This window comes from Rutilus rutilus (genome assembly GCF_951802725.1).
Source record: "Rutilus rutilus genome assembly, chromosome: 8".
In the NCBI taxonomy this organism is placed as follows: domain Eukaryota; kingdom Metazoa; phylum Chordata; class Actinopteri; order Cypriniformes; family Leuciscidae; genus Rutilus; species Rutilus rutilus.
Window position 1 is genome coordinate 35215692 of NC_140222.1, and position 9768 is coordinate 35225459.

Here is a 9768-nt window from a genome sequence, read left to right on the forward strand (position 1 = left end):
GATGTATAATATTTACTTTACTGAATCATTAAGCATCAACATTTGACAAATGTGACTAAAGTAAAGTTTTTGAAAAGACTGTTTGCATATTATATTATATATATATATTATAATATCTAAAGTTTACTATACACTGTAAAAAAATTATGTGATCAATAAGTAATGACAGCCTATGCTTTTACACTGCTTAACTCAAAGTAAGTTATACAATTTTCTACTTTTTAAGTCATACAAGCTTCAACTAATTAATTTAATGTAATTTAGGTACAAGCAACTTGTACAGTAACTAATGAAAGTATATGAGATAACTGAATAATGTATTATATCATATTAAACTGAACTAAAATAAATGTCAGCAAACAAAGGGAATTGTCTACGATCTTGTCTTGTCCTTGGCTTTTTGTCCATTTTCCATGTTTTAAGGTTCTCCCCTTGATTCAGTCTTAGAATCCAGATTATATCGAGCTCTCGACTTTAGAAAAGACTTCAGTGTAAATAAAAAGAAAATCTGAACACCCTTTGAAAGACAGAAAATTAGGTCGTCAGTCACCAAACAATGCAAGACAGCTTGAATAAATCCAATAAAAATGTACTGCACCTAATATTAATAATGTGTCAAAAATATTATTAACAGTGTAATAGCACACCTGTGTTGTATTGCAGAGACAGAAGACCACACTGAGAATGATGTAGAGTGTTTTGTCATGGGTGATGAGCACAAAGTAACCAATGACCCAGGACAAACCGAGCACCACAGCCAGAGAGAAACTACTCAAAATCTTCTTCTTTAAAGGAGTGGTTCGTGAGCTAAAGAACCAAAAAATAATATAGACAATATTAACTTTTATTGACCTGCAAATATTATGTTGCCATTAAACATCAAAGCTCTGAGAATTAGACAGCTACTACTGTAGTTAGTCCGAATCAAATCTTAAAGGAATGTCTCTATAACCTTTGACTTGATTTAAACCCGGAACATTCGTTTACGGTTCAGTTACGTTTACGTACCTCTTCAGGTTGGGATTTGCACAGCAGATGGTTTGAGAGAAGTAGACAAGCAGAGCTGTGTTAAAACACAACATGACCGCTAGAGGGAGCAAGAAACCCCATAACATCGGCCGCTTCGGATCAAACGTTCCCGTCTTGTCCAGAGACGCCAGCCAACAGCTAAAACAGGACAAAGAGAGAACGAGAAATACTGGGATGTGTAAGTAATGGGTAAGTAAGAGAAACAGGACCAGAAAGCTGTAAAGCTCCTAGATCACTTGTAATTTTCCACAGCTCATGTCTGGATTTCTTTTGTCTACTGAAATGTTTTGGAAAGATATTTTTTTGCAGCATTTCGTCAGCAGAACAGAACAAAACACATTAAATAACAATACAACCCACTGAAGAGACGTATATCTATCTCTCACAGCCTCGCTTTCATTCCTGTTAAAAATCAAATATGGCGCTTTTTATAACAACGTGCGAGGCTTCCGGTGTCTAAGTTACACATATTTTGGCTGTGCACAACAACAACAAAAAAACAGTCTGTTATGCTGCTTGATGTCGCAAACTGTTCTTTATCTCATTTAAAATGTATTATTGTAATCATAAACACAATTTGTAGCAAAACTAGTTTTACCATTTCGTTTTTTTCCCCCTGCACTTTGTTATTCTTTTAGTTAGGCTAAACTATAGCGATCAATGAATCAGAAGTCTCGCACAGTCACAGGAAATAGCTTGGATAAAGCGAAATGATTTTTCACTTACAACTCTTCTTGTCGATAACCTGAAGGGTCCTTAAAGCTGTAGGTGGTGGCCAGCGAAATGCCGACAATAACAGCAGGCAGACCTAAGAAATTATAATTTATCAAAACGATTAAACGATTAAATGTTAGCCTATTATCCGCATGCTCATTTCTACATTTAGATTGGGTTACTGGCTTAAAGTGAATCTAAAATAAAAGTACAAATTTAATAACAGTTCTTTAGTAAACCTCAAAATGAATATCCACTTTTCATCCTGTAAATTAAAATGATGTGATGCCTTAACTGTTATAGTAGCCTAGTACACTACCAAAATAGAATTATAATATGCCCATTTATTGGTTACCGGCAATAACATTAAATCATCAGCCAGAATAAAAAAAAAGGCTAAATATGTAACATATTTAATATCATATCTTTGTTTACAGTTATGCAGACAGAATCAAAGTGTCATGTCTTTTAAGTTAAATCAGTGTGTTTTATTAAATGTACCCCAGCCGGCTGTGATGGCGATGGTGCGGAAACCTCGTGGTGGACCATTGAGAGCGTTTCTGGTGAGGAAAAACACGTGAGCCGCATACATGATGTTCCAGGCAAACGTGGCCAGCAGGAAGTACTGCAGCAGAGCTGTGATTGCCGTACAAGGACCCTGATCGACCTTCTGTTGCATATCTGAAGAAGGAATAACGTTCTGCTCGGAAACAGAGGCCTTCGAGCTCTGGATGGGGTTGTTGATTCCAAAAATGAACAGCAGGTAATAGGTGGTCATGCACAAACAGATGTTCACTAAGAGCATAGTGGAGTTGGTTCCTCTCAGTTTCCTGTAGAGTTGTAAAGAATTAAGTTTATTTGATATGGGGGAAAAATTAAGAGGACACTCTTTATATTTTGCCTGTTTCACAAACCAGAACCATGGAAATACCATTAGTTGGCTAGACATGATAGAATGGAAATTCTGGGGGAAAAAAGAAGAAAAATCTGTCTTGTTTTCCAGTAAAAAATGTTGACGATGCACCGATATTAAATTCTAGCTGATACTGGTGAGCTGATAGTTATGGTTACGATTAATGTTGATATTTAATACATGCCTGATATTAAAAACTATTCTATTTTGTACAGAAAATTAAAATCTAAAATGAATCGTTTTAAATGCTACAGGTGAATTCACTGTGAGATATTACATTTAGCAGTGTTATCAAATTTGTGTTTAAAAAAATTTACTTTAAAGGTGCAGTGTGTAATCTTTAGCGGCATCTAGTGGTGAGGTTACGAATTGCAACCAACAGAAGTTACGGTGGCCGACAGGAAAAGATGTCGTCGCCTGAGACTGCAGAGAGTAGCCAGTTCAGCAATGAGGTTTCTTTACAAAGATAAATTAAGAAATTATGTTTACTTTATTATTCAGTAAAACAATATGTTATTGTAAATATTATAGTTACTTGTTCATCATTGTGTCAGTGTTTTATCCACTGACTTTAAGGTACGTAAGATATGTAAGAATTTTGTACAAAAAATATATCCAAAAATCACTTGCACAGTGTGATATATTTCCTGCACTTGTGTACTTACAAGATCCCAAAAGTTCCCAAAGATTTTTAATTTCAGAGAAATTCCCATTTTAAATAATGGCTCGTCCCTGGTCATTGTCGCCTGTCAATGACCTAGTATCCACGTTATCCCTGGTTTCCGCTTGCTCTGCCATAGTAACCATGGTGACAGACGTGGACAACTGCGTTACATCTAACAGCACGCTCACGCTGTTGTTTCGTTCAAACATTATGCGTTTTCAAGTTGCCGAGAGCTCCACATCCGCAACAAACTTTGACTTGACAGAGATGCCGCTCTTGCATGTACTTTATTAGACAGGTGAGCAAATGTACATAAAACTAATCAATGTTATATAGCTCAACGTGATGAAATGTTAGAATATGGTCTGTATGTTATTCTAATGTTGATCTAGCTTACTGCTAGTCTCATACAGCCAACAAACTCGGACGGGACTAGTTTAACATGGAGAGGTAAGGTAAAGTAATAATTCCGAATGTGCCATGTCAGTAATCAATACGGACAACGTCAGTAAAGATTACTGCGACTTTTATCTTCTGTAAAAAGGTCCGGAAAAATTACCTTAGGTAATATTAATCCTGTGTGAATAGAACCGCTGTTTTTTCCAAGTATGGAGACGCTTGAAAAAGCATTCAGTTGCGTTCTAGACGGTGGGACAAATCTGTGGCAAAACTCAAGTGTTTTCCACACACCATTCCGATCAAAAAGAAGGTCGAACGCACTTTTTAGAGGCACAAAATTTCTTTTAGCATTAGATAAGTGCCTAAGGCTATTACCAACATATACAATCTGGATTTATTTAATACATCTGACTGGACCAAACTGTTTTATACAGGGCTTGACATTAACTTTTTTGCTCACTAGCCAATGTGGCTAGTGGTTTTCCAAAGTTACTAGCCACACAGCATTTTTACTAGCCACATTTTTGTTGTTGTGAAATTACCTGATAAAAGTTGACTATGGCATGCTAAAATTTACTTGAACTAGATTTACAACCCTTTTAAATGTAAAACCACTGTACACACCCAAATCAAGACTACATAACAATACAGGTCATTATCATTAGCTCTGATAAGGTTGTGTGTAAAGCTCCTTTTTTTAAATAAAACCATTTATTATATGTCGCCACATAGCTCCACCGGCATACGACGTAACTCCAGCAGGGCAGCTAGCTGTCTCTTCGATTCTGTGTTGTCGGTCACTAGCGCGTGAGCGCAATGCAACACTGTGTGCATGTAGGCCACTCATTAGGGCTGTCAAAATTGCTCAAAAATGACGTTCGAATATTCCCTCTAAAAAAAACACGTAGCCTATATTCGAACTATTCGAACATCTGGTTGCGCATTTTGTCAATGACGCGCATTACGTCAATAACAGGAGAAATGAATACAAAGAGACATAACTACTTGTATAGGTAGTTTATTTAAGTTTAAAAAATTTGACAACATATTACCTACAGAAAAACAAGTAAATCAACTAATGGCCAAGACCGCAGACCTCACTCTCGCTCGCTCACTCGCACTCGCAGGCACTCTTTCTCTCATGCTGCGTTCACACCAAATGCGAATAGAGCGTCTGGCGCGAGTGATTTCAATGTTAAGTCAATGTAAAGACGCGTTTACGCGCGTCTGGAGGTCTTGCGGCGCGAATGAGGCGTCACGCTCTCTGCGCATAACGGTTTAAATGAACAACAACAATAAGTAAATGTTGAGTGCTGATCAAGAGTTTTGTGCAAGCAATTTAAGGTCGCGACTCTTATATAGCAGGCTTCATTCAGTGATTGAAACAAATATTATTAACATTAATTGAAGTTTTACAGTATATAGAACCGACATTGAACGCTCCGAGCGAGCTGTGCTGTGGTAAACATGGAACTTTTCCTTGACAATGAAACGGTAAATAATCAAACCAGTGGAAGCCTGCAGTGCATGAAACTGCTGTATCTAAACCTACCTTATTCATGCAATATCTATTCAGTCAGTACAGTAGCCTACACTTTAGTAATGTTTCTGTTTAACGTTAACCCGTCTTCCTGTTACCTGTCCCTGATCCCTCAGGCAGCGCGTCCACTCGCAAAGCAGACAGCCGCGCCTCTGCTACCGCGGGCGTTTTTCCACATTCGAATATTCATTTTCACCTTCGAAATTCTGTTTTTTAAAACTATTCGAATATATATTCGAATTTAGAATATTCTTTGACAGCCCTAATACTCATGGGAGTTGTAGTGTTGTAGTGTCACACTTATTTCAGATGCCTTTTGAAAAGACTACAATTATTCAACCCGCCAAAGTGGCTAGTTGGAGTGACTATGTTACCCGCCACGAGCCAAATCCACCCGCATTTGGCGGGTTGGCGGGTGTTAATGTCAAGCCCTGGTTTTATATATACAAAGGTTATATATATATATATATGTGTGTGTGTGTGTGCACATGATGATGATCAGGAAGCAACTTATTACTCACATGATGACAGGGAGGTGACGACGGTTACCCCTCCCACTGCACGGCATGGTCAATCCAAAGCTATTATAAGAGAAGTAATGTTGGTCAGCTTATATCTGTAATAGTGGCCATACATCTACTGAAGTAAACGTTTAAGTTAAATTCAAGTGTATGCAATTCCATGGGGGCTATACCAAAGTATCTTTGATTGTGTAAACGTGAATGTGACTCGGGTGATCTGTGATCTCAGGTACAGTATATAGCAATTACCTCTGTTTGGTGATCAAATATGATGAGCTTGTGTATGTGAGACCTGCGTTAAACAGAAGACATGAGGACCTCTGAGCGACATACTTTCCTAATCTGGAACGGGTAAAATATACACTGCTCAAAAAAATTAAAGGAACACTTTGAAAACACATCAGATCTCAATGGGGAAAAATATCATGCTGGATATCTATACTAATATGGACTGGGTAATGTGTTATGAACGAAAGGATGCCACATCGTTTGATGGAAATGAAAATGATCAACCTACAGAGGATTGAATTCAAAGACACCCCGGAAATCTGAGTGAAAAAAATTATGCAGCAGGCTTGTCAATTTTGCTGAAATTTCATTGCAGCAACTCAAAATGGTACTCAGTAGTTTGTATGGCCCCCACGTGCTTGTATGCATGCCTGACAACGTCGGGGCATGCTCCTAATGAGACGACGGATGGTGTCCTGGGGTATTTCCTCCCAGATCTGGACCAGCGCATCACTGAGCTCCTGGACAGTCTGAGGTGCAACCAGGTGATGTCAGATGGACCGAAACACAATGTCCCAGAGGTGTTCTATTGGATGTAGGTCAGGTGAGCGTGGTGGCCCTTCAATGGTATCATTCCTTCATCCTCCAGGAACTGCCTGCATGCTCTCGCCACATGAGGCCGGGCATTGTTGTGCACCAGGAGGAACCCAGGACCCACTGCACCAGCATAGGGTCTGACAATGGATCCAAGGATTTCATCCCGATACCTAATGGCAGTCAGGGTGCCATTGTCTAGCCTGCAGAGGTCTATGCGTTCCTCCATGGATATGCCTCCCCAGACCATCACTGACCCACCACCAAACCGGTCATGCTGAACGATGTTACAGGCAGCATAACATTCTCCACGGCTTCTCCAGACCCTTTCCTGTCTGTCACGTGCTCAGGGTGAACCTGCTCTCATTTGTGAAAACCACAGGGCACCAGTGGCGGACCTGCCAATTCTGGTGTTCAATGGGAAATGCCAATCGAGCTCCCTGGTGCTGGGCAGTGAGCACAGGGCCCACTAGAGGACGTCGGGCCCTCAGGCCACCCTCATGAAGTCTGTTTCTGATTGTTTGGTCAGAGACATTCACACCAGTGGCCTGCTGGAGGTCATTTTGTAGGGCTCTGGCAGTGCTCATCATGTTCCTCCTCGAAAAAAGGAGCAGATACCGGTCCTGCTGATGGGTTAAGGACCTTCTACGGCCCTGTCCAGCTCTCCTAGAGTAGCTGTCTGTCTTCCTGGAATCTCCTCCATGCTCTTGATACTGTGCTGGGAGACACAGCAAACCTTCTGGCAATGGCACGTATTGATGAGCCATCCTGAAGGAGCTGGACTGCCTGCTCAACCTCTGTAGGGTCCAGGTATCGCCTCATGCTACCAGTAGTGACACTGACCCTAGCCAAATGCAAAACTGGTGAAAAACAGTCCGAAAAGATGAGTAGGGAAAAAATGTCAGTGGCCTCCACCTGTAAAACCATTCCTGTTTTGGGGGTTGTCTCACTGTTGCCCATCTAGTGCACCTGCTGTTAATTTCATTAACACTAAAGCAGCTGAAACTGATTACCAACCCCCTCTGTTACTTAACTGACCAGATCAATATCCCAGGAGTTTAATTGTTAGTTACAGAGAATTTTGTTGTTACAGCAGCATAAACAGGACAGAAACAAATATTACACTTAAGACAAAAAAACATATTGCAACTTTGTATTCCGAAGATAAATTATGTAGGGAGACCAAAAAAACATTATAATAGATATATCATTAAATATAAATGAAAAAAGTTTAATTAATAAATTAATATCCTAAATATAACTATATGGGTAAATATATTCTCCAAAAAAAAAAAAAAAAAAAACTGGACCCATGGTAGTGTCAATACTAAGATATTAAAAAGTCTATTGGAACAAATAATCCTCGGTAGCACTCCTTCTTACACTGTGGGAGCAACAGTCTCTGACTAAAGGAGCTACCTAAGGCCCCCGTCTCATACAGAGGTTGGGAGGGGTTGTTCATGATGTTCGATAGCTTAGCAAACATCCTCCTCTCACCCCCCTGCTCCTGAGTCCAGAGGACAGTCCACGATAGAGCTGGCCCTCCTAATCATTTTTTCAAGCCTTTTCTTATCCCTCAGTGATTCCACCACTCCAGCAGACCACTGCATAAAAAAATGACTGATGCAACTGTTGTATCATAAAAAGTTCAGTAGTGTCCTACACACCCCAAAGGACCTCAGTCTCCTCAGCAAATGTAGGCGATTTTGACCCTTCCTATACAGAGCACTCATGTTGTCTGACCAGTCCAATGTATTGTTTATATTTTTTTATGGTGCATATTTCTAGACACCTTTGACCTTATTTTGATTATTCTCAGGTTAGGTAAAGTAAGTCAAATCTGTCCGAAATCATAATCATTTGAATTTTCATACTCACAATCCATTCCTAAGAATTGGTGTCTGCCTTCATCTTCTCCTTTCAGCCTTTTCTAGACCATCTGAATTCTTGAAGTCGTCCTCTTTGGAAATCCCCCAATAATTCATTAGTCTTTATCCAATCCGAAGTCTTTAATTGTCATACAGTAAGTTCTGGACATTCCTTTCGAACCTGTCTATAAAGCCTTTGGCTTCTTCGTCCTCCTTCTTCTGACTTTTTCTTCTTTGTTGCATTCTGTGCCTCGTCCGCAACACATCCGACGGTAATGCTTGCATTTTTCTTCTTTCTTTAGCAAAGCTCTTTCTAGTACAAGTTTTGTTCATATGCTTTTTAATAAATGCTTAAAACATTTACATTTACATTTATGCATTTGGCAGACACTTTTATCCAAAGCGACTTACACTGCATTTCAAGGTACACATTTTTACATTCTTATTCAGTTCTTTACCACATTAAGTGTGGTATGTTTTTCTTTATAAACCACTTTCTTAAACCATTTTACAGTAACAATTGCAGTATTTTTCTTTATAAACCATTTTCTTAATAAACAAGTTACAATAACTTTTGTGGAGTTTTACTTCGTAAACCACTTTCTTAATAAACAAGTTTCAAGTGTGGTTGATCACAATACAGAAGTGTTCTACAGACAAAAAGGCATACTTGTAACAGGACAATTGCATATTTTCCACAACAATATGAACACCCAAATACGTGTACACATTCACCCTCTCAGTGTCCAGCCGCTGGATGTTTTACCGATACAGCATATGAGGCCTTTCTAAGGTAGTCAATCACCAATTCTTTTGTCTTGGTAGCATTGATGTGAAGGTGATTAAATTCACTCCAATCAACTATAGGCATCCTTTACATTTGCATAATGTAAATCCAGGGTCTTATTATCCTTAGTGTGGCATGTAACATACTGTCTAAATGTGAGAAGAGTTGAGGACAATGAGATGATTAAAAATCACCTGAGATGAGAAGAAGGGAATGGGAGTGCGATGTTTGCAGCTGTGACACTGTAGTGTGAAGGAGCTCACAAGCCGCTGCAGCATCAGCAGAGGGAGGAATATACACAGTTATTGCAATAACATGCGAAAACTCCCGTGGCAGACGGGACAAAGAGAGAACGAGAAATACTGGGACGTGTAAGTAATGTTCTACATTCAAAAATGTTTAGTTTACGCCCAATACTACAAATAGTAAATCTATGTCTATCTATCTGTTGGTCTGTCTGTGTGTGTGTGTGTGTGTGTGTGTGTGTGTGTGTGTGTGTGTGTGTGTGTGT